At 37.4% G+C, this 17,227-nt stretch overlaps 1 protein-coding gene across 2 annotated transcripts in view; it reads left to right on the plus strand.

The window, feature by feature from the left end:
- The first annotated feature begins 503 nt into the window (after positions 1 to 503).
- The window catches only part of LOC115420093 (semaphorin-3D), a 132,121-nt gene continuing 115,397 nt past the window's right edge, over positions 504 to 17,227 (plus strand). For both annotated transcript variants that reach the window (XM_030135319.1, XM_030135320.1), the window contains exon 1: positions 504 to 673. The gene's annotated coding sequence lies outside the window, so the exon portion shown is untranslated. The remainder of the gene's footprint in view (positions 674 to 17,227) is intronic.

A 17,227-nucleotide genomic window follows, 5' to 3' on the forward strand; every position in this document is an offset into this window, starting at 1 on the left:
TTACGTTCATTCATCTATCTTTTGTGTCACTTTTTCAGAGATAGAAATGATCAGAGTCTTGATTTAAAAATAATCTCTCCATTGCTATTTCAGTAAAGTTTCGAAATTGCAGTGTTTAATGTAATGAAAGATGTATGTATGTATGTATGTACTCATTATGTAAAACAGCAAAGAGCCATTTTAGACACTATAGGTGCATTAGTTGTGCAGAGCTGCATCATACTGTAATCACAAAAAGCATATTATTCTATACATATAGTGAAGAATAGGAGGTACAATATTTAATATTGAAATGTAATAAAGAATAACACAGAAATGCTTATTTAACATGTAATTCTGGTGTTATAATTGTAGCCTAGATATCTTAGTTAATGCACATGGTTGGACAGCTCTCCCAAACTGCACTTTTCAATGCAGGAAACAAGTGTTATTTTCATACTGGGGTTTCCGAAATTCCGAGCATCCCATGAAGGCATCAGCGGACGCACAGGGACGTCCAGAGCCGGGGTGAAGGAGTGGCTCTGTCCTCGGCCCACATGTGGTCACTTTGTTTATAACGTGTGGAGGCTTCAGGTGACCTGGCACTGAACTGCATCACGTCCCGGATCCTGAGTGGGTTTGAGCCGAGGTGGAATAAATCACAGAGAAACATCACGACACGAAGTTTGACTCGGTGAGTGTTTAAGAAGTGTCAAAAGTCTGCGTGGATGTGGATGTTGTGCTGATTTTTCTTTCTTTCTTTTTTTTTTTTTTTGTAATATAGACTTTACCGCATCAGTGAGAATGAGTGTAATGGGAAACTAAGCTCACAGTAGAATATGTGTTTTTAATTTTAGTGTTTGATATTAATGTGTAGAGTCTTTCCATGTCACTTCTGCTGCCTACACCTGACTTTTAGTGTTTCATCTTTTTATCACCATCTCTATAGCTTTCTCTCTTTGTATGACAATGTTTGCTTTGTTTTCAACACAATGTAAATTTCTTGTGAAAAATAAATAAATAAATAAATAAATAAATAAATTAATAATAATAATAATAATAATAATAATAATAATAATAACTCATGTGTGTAGATTTATTTCAGTAGAAATATCCAGTGGTCCTTATGAGAGGTCCAGAAGTGACTCTCATGTTTCTAGGAGTTCTTGTAGGGGTTTTTGTAATCATCAAGACTGTTTCAGAGGGTGCTTGTCTGAGTTCTGATGATTACTGAGGATCTACAGTTTTATATTTGGGCAAATATGTTTATAAGCTCTCTTTTATTCCTATTTCTATCACTCTGCTCAGTAAGGAAAGTCACTGAAATGCATGTTTTTAGCACTGTTGTTCATTCTGTTTCTATGGATTTTAGCTGCTTTGAGTTTATTAATAATTTATTATATGTCACTATTGATCTTATGCAGTCATTGTTTGCTGGTTTAACTCAGTTGTTTCTAGTCTGTCATGGTATATTGTTTATATCGTTGGGACAGGTGCAGTTATTTAGTGTAATATGCTGCATTTACTTTCATAGTGTGGTTCACTTTCTGTTTTTATATGTATAATTCTACTGTTTGCACATATTGCGCATATTGTTCTCTCAGTTGTTCAGACTTGGAAACATTAAAGTAAATTTGGTATTTGATTTGATAAATGCATTGTTCCATTTGTTTTTTTTGGGATGAAACCCCCCTAAAAAGTACCTGTCTTACAATTTGCCTCTGCTAAAAAGAGCTTCCTCATGACCTGCTGAATTCAGGCCAAATTCCAACATAAAAAATCCACTTTGATGACTGAAGATTGAGCTGTCACCTTTTAAATACACGTTGAATTCCTCTGCTGGGTGATCAGACAGTACAGTTTGTCTCTGTCGGCCCGTGTCTCTCCTGTGAGTAAACCTCCCCCAATTGTCCCTGCCTTTCCTGTTATGGAGTTCAGCACCCCTTCTCCTGCACAATCTGTATGTAGGACTGCTGTTTCCTGCCTTCTGTGTGGGAGATTGTTGTTTTCCTGGCTGCATTGTGTCATTGTGTCTCCTCTTAAACGGTAGCGCTGCTGTATTCTGGATAATAGTGTGACGCTGGTACACAGCCACCTGTCGGATGCTTGTGTTTGACAGTGCATCACCAAAGGATGAAGTCGAATTTTACCACAAAATCAACAATGGACAGGTCTTTGTTACAGGTAAAGTAAGTAAATAAAGTACCATAGAGCCCTGGATACTTGTGCAGACTTGAGTTGAGCCCATTGAAGCTACTTGACTCCCTCTCCATCATGGTCCTCCAGTGGAGAGGGGTATTACACTGCCCTTATCTAGACAGCTGCAGGGTGAAGTGTGTAGAAACATGAGTAAACTAAACATCAACACAAGGTGGAAGTGCAGTAGAAGCCGGCACTCGATTGACTGAAAATGCAAAAAGCCAATGATATGGACTCAGATGGATATCACTGTGCATGTGGCCACTTTTTTCTCATGTTCGTCTGTTCTGAGTTGCGATGACGGACACATCATTTGCATTAACAAAGACTCCAGATAAAAGTCTTATCTGATGGCTGCCGGCCAACAACCAGTCAATGTTGAAGCTGGCTGGGCTGCAGCACATTAAAATGCATCGCTTTCACTTCTGATTAGGTTTTTGTTTTGGTTACCTGTCAGCCTGTGAGGTTACTGATGGACTATATGGAGCAGGAGCAAAATCTAATAATAATTTGGAGACAAAGCTGAATGCAGGCTTTGGCTTTCCACTAGAAACTGGAGAATATGATCCAATCAGTGTTTCCCAATAGAAGTCAGATGAAAATATACGTGTTTGTTCTTATTTTTTTTGGCTCTTTACACATTTTGACATTTAAAGCCATCTTTAAGATTAGTTGCTTTCTGTTTTGTAATGAAAGTGCTGCTTTTTCCCACATTTAGCCTCAGTGTTTAATACTAATGAATGCAACAGATGAACAAGAATGCACGTTATAAATGCATCACTTCAAAAATAAAATGGCCTGGTTTGTTACTGTGGTCAAAAGGGTCCATTCTGTGTGCTGGCTCATAAAATACATTGCATTTTTTTCCACACTGATCCATCTGCATTTAGCTGAATGCAGTGTTAGTATCGAATATAGACCATATATAAATAGTGGATGGAGGAATTGGAACTTCACCCATTGGTTTCAGAATGGCTGTCTTGAATCCATTAGTTTATAGTTGAACCACTGACATACTGTTTAGAGTTGAAAGTGACCATATTTGGACAAAACTGAACTATAGGGGCTCAAGGGGTCATAGGTGAACTAATGCCAAGTGGAAAGTTACTTGATATCAAAGCTTCTATTTGACCTCAGACTGTATGAAAAAGAAAGGACCATCAGATCACTTAGAACAGGGGTGTCAAACATACAGTCTACAGGCTCAAACTGGCCCACTAAGGGGTCCAACTGAGCCCACTACATGAGTTAGCACAGTGCAAACCTACACAGAAGACATTAACAGTCCAGGATGTTGCTGAGTCTTGATAAATTGTTTTGATCATTAAATTAAATACTATATTTTTTCATTCCAGATGCCTGTTACTTAAATGTTTTGTGTCTTAGATCCACTATGATCTGTAGGCTGTAATGTAGACTACATGTGTACATAATAAGCTAAGGCAGGGGTGTCAAACTCATTTTAGTTCAGTTCCACATTCAGCCCAATTTGATCTCAAGTGGGCCGAACCAGTTAAAAGAATAACAGTGAAAAAAGTAAAATTATATTATGATAAGGTTTACATCTACAAAGTTCCCTGAAAAATCTGAATAACATGAACAACTTGAATTGTCTTAAGAAAAACAAGTGTAATTTTAACAATATTATGCCTCAGTTTATCAGTTTATCATTTACACATGTGCATTACAATCGCAAAAAACATTTAGTAACAGGAAGAATATTGGTCAAATTGCATTTACTTTTCTTAAGACATTTCCATTTGTTCAGGTTATTCACATTTTTTGTAAAAGTGTAGTTTGGTAATATAAACATTTTCATGTAATTTTACCTTTTTACGCCAAAAAAATCAAAAAGAAAATTTAGGGTTGTCATTATTTATAGGTTATAATGACAATATTTTGCTGCTTCTGACCCACTTGAAATCTAACTGTATACCTGTAACTGTAATCAGACTGTATGTGTCTGTATGTGGACCCTGAATTAAACACCATTGATTGTTACTATCTTCAGTGTAATTTTTGCATTTCACAAATTCTTCCAGCAGGCCAGATTGGACCCTTTGGCATATTTGACATCTGTGATCTGAGGCATAAGATTTTTCAAATTGCGTCTATTTTTCTTTAGAAATTTGTGGTTCATGGTTCATGTTTTTCACATTATTTGTGAAAGGATAGTTTGTAAATGTAAATATTTTCATACTGTCATTTTACTTTTTTTTTTTTTCCATTAAAACAAAGAGACAGATTTAGGGTTGTCATTATTTATAGGTTAAAATGCTGTCGTTTTACTGGTCCAGCCCACGTGAGATGAAACTGGGCTGTATGTGGCCCTTGAAATAAATTGACACCCCTGACTTAGTGGTTCCAAATGACATGAGACTAGAATTGTTTCTGCAAAGAAAAAAAGACAAATGTTGATTATATAATTGTATTTATTTTTAGAGAGAAGTTCAGTATATGAGAAGTAAGATTTTTGGAGCCAGCATCTAGTGGCCGTCAGTGGTATTGCAACTGTAAAACACTGGCTTCATGTTGGAGCCAAGGCCCTTCCCTCTTGGTATTAAGCAAATAGTATTATATCTATATTATCTTTATGTAACAGAAAATAAGAACAGTTTTTGTTGGTGCTCTGTGAGAGATTAAAGTGTCTTTAAATTAAATAAAAAACAAAACCACCTTTTTCATCAGTGTGAGTAAAATCCCTGAAATCTGAGTTACTTTGTGCAAGCATTGTGCTCTGACTAAAGCTGCCTTTAAACTTGTCAGTACATTCAGTTCTTTATTATTTATTCCCCTTCCCTTTTTCTGTCTTCACAAAGTCCTCAGCTTGTATTGGTGCTTTTTAGAATCTACTAATGCTGCTTTGAGAAACTCTGAGAGTTTGTGTGTAAATCTGAATGTTATGGTAGACTCTAAATGCACTTACGCCACCTGTAAACATTTACATAGACTTTGAGTAATGTTTGGAGTCTGTTCTAAGGCGTGCACGGCTTCATTCCGTACCTCTGTACAGACTAAAGCTGTAACCTGTCAGTCAGAGGATGTTCTCCATATCCTTTTGTACAGTCGGACCAGGCGCCAACCTTTTATTTTCTCTGTTTGATGGTGTCTTACAACTTTTCCACATATGTTGCTGAAACATGCTTCTCATTTTCCACGGATGTAACGCATGTCTTCTTTGAGAGTTCCCTGATTTGATACAGTTCGTACATCCATTTGGAGTGCAGGTCTGTTTTCCATTGACTCCATCTGACCTCTCGCTCAGGCAGCAGGACACAGTGATGCTGTTTCAACCTATGTCTGGACGCTCGATTTTCATTCCTCTTGAACTGTGAAGCTGTACATCCATTCCTTATGCTTCTTAGGTTTTGGCAGAGACCAGTGTTGTTTAAACCTTTAGATAAATATAAAAATAGAAATAAAAAGCTCATCTCAGCTTTATCAGAGGCCAAGGTGATATTGTGAATTTGTAATTTTTGGTTGTGTAACATTCAAAAACCCATAGATAATCCATTTGTATTGATATAAAAAAGGTAAAAAAAAAAACAAAAAAAAAAAAGTGCAAATCATTACATTTGAGAAGCTGCACCCATTTTATTTCAGTCAGGTATTGAACTGTTTAGAATATATATGTGTATTTCTACCCACTTCTGTGTATTTTAGCTACTGATTGAATAAATGGGAGTTTTCTAGGTGTGTTTGGGGCTTTGAACCATGTGTTGTTTGCTATAGTGAGTTGGCAGAGTATGATACTGTGTAGAGATTAAAGAAGCCAGAGTGTGTATTTGTGCATGTGTACATTTACTGGTTCATGCAGATAATGTAATTTGCAACTACAGTTATGTGATAACAAAATACAAATCTCTGTGAAGCTTTTATTTGACCTTTAACCCTTCATATTCATAAACATCTCATCACATCTCCATGTCCCTGCTGCATGAAAAAGACTAATGTGAGCTGTTAGTGTGAATTAAGGCTTCTGGGCCAGTGACCGCGGGAGTCTGGCTCTTTGAGGCCGACGAGGGACGGAGACAGAATGAGACTTTACATCACTTTTAATGGAGGAGCTGACAGTGTACGTCGAGTCGGTATCGGGGACGAGGCCCGTTTGACAAAGTCACTTGTAAACGCTTTACATCCTCATTGGGCAAATTTACATTAGTGCACGAATACTAGATGAAAAAAGTCACAGAGTGCTGATAAATGTCAGTGGGACAGGTTCTCAGCTAACTTAAAGACGCAATAAAGGGGGTTTTTATTAGTTAAAAGTAAAATAACAGTAAAGTAAACCAGTGAGGGTAGATAAAGGGTTTATTGAAAGGCACACATTTACATGTAAATGTTTTCTGAGTCATTGGAATTAAAATATAATTCATGAAAACACTTTGAATTAAACTATGTATATGTGTTACATCCAACTTAAAGTCAATACAGTGTATAAATGCAAATGTTATTCAAATTAGGGGTACACAGATTGCAAAATTCTGTGCTGATACTAATGTTATTTTGAGTTTATTTTGTTTTTGTTGTTATTTTTTGTGCCATTAAAACAAATCTGTCTCTCAGTATATACCTGCATAAAAGTAGGTAAACTGTTTTAATCCTCAAAGACCTAAACCATCAGCAGTCAGCAATCAAAAGCATCTACTAATCAAACATGTTTAATATAACTATTGATCTTATCAATTCCTTTTAATACTTGAGGTAAAAAGCAGCTTCTCAACTTTTCACCATTATCATATTTGATCCATTTGGACATTCTGAGGTTTCAGCTGAGTCTTCAGAGGATTCATCAGTAAAACCCATGTAGTTTGATAAATGGCAGTGGTTGCAGACACTTGTTTTTATGTTCAGTTAATGATAATTTTTGTTGAAAGAGTAATTTTGTCTTCAGTTTTTTCTGTTTGGATATAATAGTCTTTGGATTTACTCTGAATTTTTATGATCATCTACATGGTTAGTAAATTAAATATGGGAAAATACTTGATTTTCACTGAGACAAGCAAAAGGCTGAGGATAATATTATACAGAGACAATTTCACTTGGAAGTTAATAGATTTGGATTTTAAAAGGTTAACATTTTCCAACTCATCATCACTTTCTTTGAAGGAGCACTAATTCAGTCATACATATTTATGAAATAAACCTTTAATTATACACAACAGATAAATATTAGTCACTGCCATTGGTGAGTTGACATCTCATAAGCCAAAGATGTTTGGCTGATATATCGGTGCATCCTTTGCTCAGATATTTGATCTAAAAAACATGAGCAAATTTTTGATTTGCATCTGTGATGAAACGCCTTTTCTTTGGTCTGTAATGGAGTATCCTTTGGATCTTCTTGTGACCAAAAAAATGTGCAATGTTTTCATTGTTGTCTTTGTGTAAATGACCCATCTTCTATGGTTGTAGGCTTCCAGTTTCACACCAGCTGCATGATTTAAATGTCATCAACCTGCCCACTCAGTCGTTCTGATTCCCCCAGACAATGACCCGCTCTATTCGCACATTATACAGACTTTTTAGTGGGAGGTGGCAGCACAAAGTCCATTTAATGTCAGCTCCAATTTGGACATTTGTGTTCTGTTCTCACAGTGTCAAGTCAATTAGCTTTTTAATCCATATTGCCTAATATCACAAATCAAGCATTTGCCTCAAGGGTCTTTGTAATCTGTGCAACATAAAACACCCTCTGTCCTTTGACTCTTGATTTGAGTCAGGGAAAAAAAGGAGTAATGGAAGAAAATGGTAGAGGCACAAAGGAGGGATGCCTCTTCCAGGTGTTGTATGTACAGAAATGTGAAATATTAATGTAAGAAAGGAAAGCATACAGCAGTGAATATGCACAACTGTATGTTCGTGGTTGCAGTGCCTGTCTGAAATGGACCTCTCATTCTGTCCTGCTGAAACATTTTCTGAACTTAATGATGTTTTCATTGGGTTCAATTAGATTTAGGGCCTTGAATGTAAAACACTCACTAATTTCCACCTACTTGAGTGCAGTTATTGATATTAATAATTACAGTAATTAGTCATATAAGGTTTATGACGTTCATAGAAGCATTTTAGCCTATTCCCATAGTTAGCATATAGATGCCTGTTTCATGTAATGTATATATGTCATTTGGGAATGTCATTTGCGAAGATGATTGATGATAAAACAATATGAAGTTCTGTGTTACACCCAAGTCCAGCTGCACACACTCTGAGCTAATGTCACCTTGTCATTGCTAATGACCAAAAGCAGATTTTAGCTTTTATTTAAAGAAACCCAGACTTCCCAATACATTTGTTTAATACCCATGGACCCACACCACTGAAATCCCATCTCCCAGTTAGTTTGTATGTCTTCCAACCAACAGAATCATTCCTGTAGTTGCTTGTGATGGATAGTGATTGTCATTAAATATCTCCCAACAGTTTCTTATGTGTTTCCTTTTTATTTTGGTTCATAATAGTGGGTGTCATATATTGGCTCGGTCAGTCATGGATGTGTGCTGGTACGTGACTTTTTGTGGTCTTATATCATGTATTTCTGCACTTATTGCACAGAATATGTGGAATATGTGTCATCTGTTTGAGTTTGAGCCACATATACGCCTCCAAAAACCCTTTAATAAGAAAAAAATTGAAGAAACATCAGGAAGAGCCACAAAAGGAGGAATCCCACTGCTTCCAATTATAGTATTTCTTTTCCATCTTAATGACAGCCTCACTCAAAAATACATCATTTGATGCTCATTATGTAGGTTTAGTTTGTGGGACTACACTGTCCAGCTCTTCCTGATTAATCATTGTGTTCTTATACACTGTAAAAAAAAAAAAACCCTGTTGTTTTTATGGGAAAAAACTGGCAGCTGTGGTTTCCAGAACAATACTGTAAAAAACACATCCAACTGTAAACATTTATGGAGTAACATGTAGATTTAACATTTTAAACATGTAGATTTAAATGGACTGCACTTATTTAGCACATTTTATACCCCTTCATGGTGTCCAAAGCATTTTCCAAAGCCACCAGGTCCAACTGGGAGCAATTTAGGGTTCAGTGTCTTCCATGGACACTTTGACATATGGGCAGTCAAAGCCAGGATTCAAACCACCAACCCTTTGGTTACTGGACAAGCCACTCTACCAGCTCTACCAACCCATTAATTTACAAGTTTAAAATGTTACATTGTTAAATGTTTACTTTTTTTAATAACTTTTATGTATATATATATATATATATATATATATATATATATATATATATATATATATATATATATATATATATATATATATATAAAAGCAAATACGCTGTTATTTCAACAATAAAACAATAGAAATACATCATTTCTACATACAAATCTGGTTTTGTTCACAAACTCTTCCTGTTAGAACTACAGCTATATTTGATTCAATCGTTAAAATTTTTTTTCAAATAAACAACTTTGCATTGTATTGTCACTTACAGTTTTTTTTATGTTGCAATTTTACAACTTTTTGGTGTTAACTCTACAGTCATTTTTTACAGTGTAGGCCAGGATTCATGGGTCTCATCTCCAGATCATTCATTCTCTTTTCCAATAGATGAACACAGATGAAGGACTGAATGTAGCTGAATATATATCAATTAATCACAAGAGAGCAACACTTTAAGGCCCACGTTCCTCTTTAAGACACAGGACTTTGTAAAAACACACCAAAGTCTGAGTGCTGGTCATGGTACTGACATGCATGAAGGTACCACTTAACATAATGTGCAATTCATCACTGCCCACTCGACATGTCAGTATGTCATGCAGTTTTACTTGTAATGAAGAACAGAAAACTCTCAGGACAGAGACACCTTCCCCACCCACAGTGTGTAATGTGTTCCATCTACCAACACCATGTACAATGTCCTCACATGTAGAGGTATGTTGTGTGTTGTATTTGTCCTTTTTTCAACAGCACTTTAACACAACATGCATTTGTGACCTGGTGTGGAGCTGAAGGTACAAAGAGAGATTGTCCCAAATATTTTTCTAATGTTTTCCACAGAAATCTGATCTGATCTGTTACGTGGAATCTACAGCAAAAAATATAAAGTTGTGAGGTGTGTTTCATTGAAGGGGTATTTCACTCCACACTATCATGTCCAACAAGAAACCAGAGGGTATCTCTAAGTCCACAAAGCCTGTAGAAAAGATAAATACACTCTCCATGACACCATCCAGTGACCTTATGAGAGTTTGAGTCTCCACCTTTGTCACAACCAGAACAAGGTTATTATTGTTAACGAAAACTAACGAAATAACAAAAACTAGAATTGTAAAAACATTTTCGTTAACTGAAATAAATAAAAACTATAATTAAAAGAAAAAAACAATAACTAACTGAAACTGTATTGTGTGCTTACAAAACTAACGAAAACGTATAAAAATTATGGATAAAATTCCCTTTGTTTTCATCTTTGTCAATGTCAGATTGATATGAAATCGATTTATTTCCCTCAAGCAATTTTAGCTTCTGGCACCATATGATATTTAACAGTCCGACACTTCTCATCACTTGTCGTTTAGAGTCGTCTTCTGGTCCCCACTCTGCCTGGAAACATGGAGATTAAAGTTGGGAGAAAACAGCAGAGTCCTGTATAGGATTTATGTGAATTTGACGGCGAAGAAGATAAAACATATTAAAAAAAACCTAAAACTAAGCATTTAGAAAATAACAAAGACTAATAAAAACTAGCAAACCTGCTCTAAAAAACTAATTAAAACTATCTGAATTAGAGAAAAAAAAAGTCAAAACTAAATAAAACTAAACTATAATGAAAAATCCAAGACTATTATAACTTTGAACCAGAATCAGTGTTGATCCTTCCTTGACTGAGGCTTTAAATTCAGCTGATAACCCGAGCACACCCTTCCTCTTTTAAAGATCCCTTTTTAACATGGGAATTACCCATCTGCCCCTGACCAACTCTGGAAAAGTGAGTCAACCAAGACATCCCAGATCCTGAATGTCAGCACTGTTACATTTTTATTATTTAATTTCTTCTTTCTGATAGAAAAGAGAGAGAAATCCTGGTTGTTCCAATTGACAGTGATTATAATTAATTGTAATGGACCTGTTATATCACCTCAGATATGGGCCACATTCTGAACAAAACCTAAATTTGCATCATTAGAGTTGAAGATAAAAAAGATTTTTTGTGGTTGCATCCTTACTCCTGTGTGTAAAACAATGTGTTTCCTTTGGTCATGCTGTCATTGGCTGTTACGTAACTAATTCAGAACACAGTTTGCTAATGGCCAAACTGACACACAGATGTTTACCTGCCAGTTGTTTTTAATGTTAGATTTTTTTTTATACTTGGACCTGCTCTGTACGATATTTTCTTAGAGAATGAGTGTGCTCAGATGCTTCTTTTCACGAACTTCTCAGCAGTTATTTGTGGGAGCTGCCCCGCATCAGTCAAGTCTTTTGTAGCTCCTCTGGGAAATTTTTAGGTTAAGTGCCTTGCTCGCTGACTCCACAAAAGTTGCCGAGGGCTACAAGGGTGGGAAGCTGCCTCTGTGTCTCTGCTTCATTCTTGAGCTTGCAGTCAAACTACACAATCATAAAATTCTTCCTCCAGCCACACAGCAGTCGCCTGAAGGGGGCAAAGGCATCCCCACCCACTACCTCGTGGTTGTTTCAGGTGATGTTTTTAGAGTTACTTCACATTTCATCATACTGTTGCTGCCTATTTAGGTTGATCCCTGGGTTAAAATCACAAAATAAAACATTCAAAGCCATGATTAAAATGCCTCATGCCTTGAAACCGCAGCTAAACACACACGTAAAATATGCAGACACACTGCATTGATGAAAAGCCCACAATAACATCCTCTTCATCCTCCGTGAAGGATCTTGAATGATTAAATAAACAGCCCTGTGTTTCCCCCTACAGCCCACTGTTCTGACAGTTACAGCATCTTTGGGACCCCAGATTACCTCCTGTGTTTAGAGAACCGCGCACAAACACACACATTCACACACATATAACATGGCGAGGCTGAGAAATTCCCCACCTTTTCAACGCACAAGTGCCTTAACCACAATAGACACAAAACACACAACACACACCCCCTTAAAAAAAAGAGACATAAAGAGACACAAAGTGCGAGACAGTCCATTCATTAGCTCATGTACAAATTACCAGCCCACCTCAGCTCTCCCACAGGACAGGGAGCGGCTGCTGTGTGTTTGTGGGTAATGTGGTTAATCTAAGAGTTTACATATGTGAGTGTTTCTGCAGTGGGTTTGTACACCGGTGGTTGGGAAAAGTCTCAGCATCAGTGACCAGTGTGGGACGACCACTGGTCTGGAAGTAAGTGTGTTTTGAGAGTGTTTGTCCATCCTCTCAGCGAGGTGCATACATTCATGTCCGTAGAATGGGCCTATTGTAGTTAATGGTCGTTAGGATGCTCTGTGTGTGTTGTGTTGTTTTTCCTTCCTCCTCTGCTGTTTCCTGAGTGTGTGATAGTGTGTGTGAAAGAGAGAGACAGTGTGAGAGATGCAAGGGCAAAGTCAAGATGGAGAAAAACAGTGAAATGCACAAACTGAGGTGAAGTATCAGGGTGAAATATGACTTTATGGTTGTTATTGGATTGGACTGTTTTCTGTATTTTTTATTAGTGTCAGTCGTTCTCATATGAAAGAAAAAGCATATACCCTCCGTATTCAATGTCTGACATTTAAATCACCTCAATGATTGATACGGTTGCATTAAATAGCAGTGTTTGGTGAAATAGCAACACCCAGTATCAAGTTTTAATCATATCTTAGAGCAGATTTGGATCCCTTTGTGTCCAGTCCAAAAGGTTTTTATTATTGTGTACATAGAAAGGTCATTTTAACAGACCATAAAGTTCATGCATTAGTTGAAACCTCTTTCTGAAGCCACTGTAAAAACACATTTGGGCAGTGCAGGTAGCATCTCCAGCACTAGACTCATATTTTCGGAACTTTTCCCCAATGGTCCAAGCCACAAACATGATGTATTAAATGTCAAAATGTTGGTTGTGGTAGCGGAAAAAGGGCCAAGGTAGAAATAGGAAACTTTTATTTTCACAGCAAATTTCATTCCAAGGAAAATTCAGTGTTCTTGACAGAGAAGGAGAGATTATTAAAGGCATGTACGCAGACTGAGTGACAGATAAAGAGCAGACCACCCACCTAGGCTTACATCAGTGTTAATGTCCCAGAGGACGTGACAGCTGAGCAGCACAGGCTTTATATGTCAGCTGCCTCACATGGAGCCGAGGCCGCCGGGTCACTGCAGAGGATGTACTGCCTTAAACTGAGGTCAGGGCCCAGTGTGGGTCATCGACCCGGCTCTGGTTAGGGAAGAGACTTCCTCTAGAATATCAAATCCACCCTGAATAAATGTAGCATTTGGCTCAATGACCTAAAATGTGAGGATTTCTGAATCAGCAATTGCTTCTGAAGGCTTTCATTGAATCTCAGAGCCTTTCATGACTTCGAATGTTTTTATTCACTTTCTAATATTTAGTTGACTTGATGGTAATAATAATAATAATAATAATAATAATAATAATAATAATAATAATAATAATAATAATAATGGATTAGATTTATATAGCGCTTTTCTATGAATGCATACTCAAAGCGTGTACAGAGGATCCATTATTCATTCACTCTCACATTCTCCCTCTGGTGGTGGTGAACTACATTTGTATCCACAGCTGCCCTGGGGCAGACTGATGGAAGCGTGGCTGCCAATCTGCGCCTACGGCCCCTCCAACCACCACCCAACATTTATACACATTCATACACCAGTGTGAGTAGCAGCACTGGAGGCAAGGAAGATGAAGTGTCTTGACCAAGGACACAACAGCACATGGACAGAGCGGGATTTGAACTGCCAACCCTTTGGTTATTGGACGACCCGCTCTACCATCTGAAGCCATGGCTGCCCCCTTGACTTCTTTTTTTCATTTTCCAGTTCATGTCTCTTTAATCTTACATCACTGGATTGGCTTTATTGATTGGCTTCATAAGGCACGCCACTGCATTTAAAGATCAACTCTGTACTTTTTAGTTCACTTCATTACTATTGCTGATAATATTTACTTCTAGGCTGTTTAGAGTGTTTTTATTGAGTAATATTAAACATGCAGATGCCGAATTTAGGCACATATTTTGTAAACACACTTCCTTTTGTAGCTTTCTCCTCTCTGTCCAAACTGAAAGACTAATGCCCCGTCCACACTGATGTAAAACTGATATTTGTCTCTATGTTTAGGCCTGTCATTCGCACATAAATGCCATTTAAGGTCGCAAAAACTTACAAACACTTTCCAAAGTGAAGATTTGTGTGAACAGGGACAACAGAGACTGTAAAACGATGCCATTACACCCAGTTTTGCACATGCCTGTTATTGCTTTATGTGATGAACCTGCACCTGAAACATCAAATCCAGGTGTATATATCAGTGTATGACCTGCAGTAGATCGAGGTCAGCATGGAAACCTTTGAGGTGTTATGGCCCAATCCACACATCATGTAAAAAAAAATACATTTCAAAAAGCTGAACCAACACTTAAGCTAACTTTACTGTGTGTCCGTGTCTGCTATGTCCAGTTTTATTCATGGTTTCTGCAGTTTAAAGTCCAACAGAAACAGTGATTTGTCTGAGTGTTTGTACCACTTTATACTGTTCAGAAAATATCCATGTTAATGTGGACAGGGCAGATATAGTGTATAAAGGTAATTTCATGCTGTTGTGGTAAGTGAAGCCACAAGGAAGCCTCATATCCTCTCAGACTAATGACAATATACTGTATTAAAGCTACCGAATACTTCCAATACTGAATACTTATATTAGTTCAGATAAAGTTGTGCTGACTTAAATATTTACGTCTAATGTAATATGTGACTGTTTTATTGAATTTCTTATCAGTCATAACTGTTTGCTATCTCTGTCAACCCTGAATTTCTCAGATATAAAGTCGAGACATGAGTTCATTTGTGTAAATAGTCTTTTGACAGATTACTGGACAGTTCACAGCCAGATATGGGCCAAATACTGTCCACAGGTTGTGAAAAAAAAAAAAAAAAAAAAAACCCTGAATGGTTGGTTTTCTGCTGAAAGATTCTTAAGAATTTCAACAAGTGAAGGTGGTCACAGGAATAGAATTAGCTCCATTACTTCCTCAGAGTACTTGAATTTTCTAAAGCAGAAACACAATACCTATCCTTTAAGAAATATTACCACATATGTGAGATAATGTGCTTATTTTATGAGTGTGATAGCAGTTTAGGATGGATGTGATGAATGTAGCTGTTGTGATTTTAATACAGTTCGGGTCTCATGCAACTAGGCAGTATCTGGAAAAGAGACCTAGTGCTGCCAAATTAAACAGATAACCAGGTTGGGTCATTAATCATTCTTAGATATTAATTCACATTCTATTTTAGTTTTCTGTTGAAATCTTCCTATCCAACATGGTCAGTCTCAGTATTTCTTTTTGACTGTCTCTTTCTATCTTTCTAATCCTCAAAGACCCAAACTTCTTCTGGGAACCAAAATCCTCTACTGATCTAAAATGTTGAATAACCCCTGAACCAATAAACCAATCAATACTTTGAAGTAATTGAGGTAAAATACAGTTAGTCATTTTTTTGTGGTCATAGATATGATGTTCAGAGGCTCTGTAGTGAATGTGGAAACACCTCTACAACACTGATTCACCAATGAAACCCATGGAGTTTGATAAAGGACAGTGAATGGAGACGCTTGTTTTTTACCTCCGCCAAGGAGGTTATGTTTTTGTCGGTGTTGGTTTGTCTGTCTGTCTGTTTGTCTGTCTGTGTGCAAGATAACTCAAAAAGTTATGGACAGATTTGGATGAAAATTTCAGGAAATGTTGATACTGGCACAAGGAACAAATGATTAAATTTTGGTGGTGATTGGGGTTGGGGGGGCCACTGATCTGCCTTGGAGGAGGTCTGTGCTCTACGAGTGCTTTGCTAGAAAAGAGAGCGCAGACCTCCGCCAAGGCAGATCAGTGGCCCCCCCCACCCCCCCACCCCCTATCACCACCAAAATTTAATAATTTCTTCCTTGTGCCAGTATCAACATTTCCTGAAATTTTCATCCAAATCTGTCCATAACTTTTTGAGTTATCTTGCACACGGACAGACAGATAGACAGACAGACAAACATCGGGGGGGGGGGGTGATCTGTCTTGGTGGAGGTCTGAGTTCTCCATGTGCTTTTAGTATGTTCAGTTATTATATCTTTGCTGAAAATGTCACTTTTTCAGTTTTCTTTGTTTCTGATAACCCTCCACATTAGAGCTTTTATGAACATCTACATGATCAGTAAATTAACTATAGGAAAATACTACACGGTCACTGAAAAAATAAAAAATTCAGACGATAATATCACTTAAGAAAGGTTAAAGAGAGAAAAATTCATTTGGGACCTGCCACAAAAGTAGCACCGGTTCTTTATGGGTTAAAAATATACTTTTCTGTGCTGTTGAACTTTCCTGCTTTGCTCTTTTGTATCTGCATTATCTACATTGTGAGCATTTGTCATCCCTCTTATATAATACCAGTGTACAAGACCTCAACTGTCACAAGTTAAATAGTCTACTGACAGCACTCTACAGATTTATTTACTAAAGCGCTTCTATCCTCTGTCTTTATTAGCTCTCACTGTGTTGGAAAATGAACAAAAGGCACATACACATCCACACAAAACCGCATCCTTCCACAGAACATCTGTTTGTGCATCTCTACTCACCAAACTGGCACGCAAACAGCCCCCTCCCCAGCAGCAGCATTATCAGACTCTATTGTATGATCGTGTTTTTCTAGTCTACTAATTAATAACCTCTTATCAGGACTGAGACAACAATAAAGTATTTCTGCCAAGCCAAACGCTTCCTTCCCCTCTGAAACCATCTGAGCAAACCCAGGGGCTGGCGCCAGCCCACCCAACACAACACACAGCAGACTGGAAGAACCTGCACACACACAAGGACACACACACACACACAC

This window comes from Sphaeramia orbicularis, chromosome 5, assembly GCF_902148855.1.
Source record: "Sphaeramia orbicularis chromosome 5, fSphaOr1.1, whole genome shotgun sequence".
Classification (NCBI taxonomy): Eukaryota; Metazoa; Chordata; class Actinopteri; order Kurtiformes; family Apogonidae; genus Sphaeramia; species Sphaeramia orbicularis.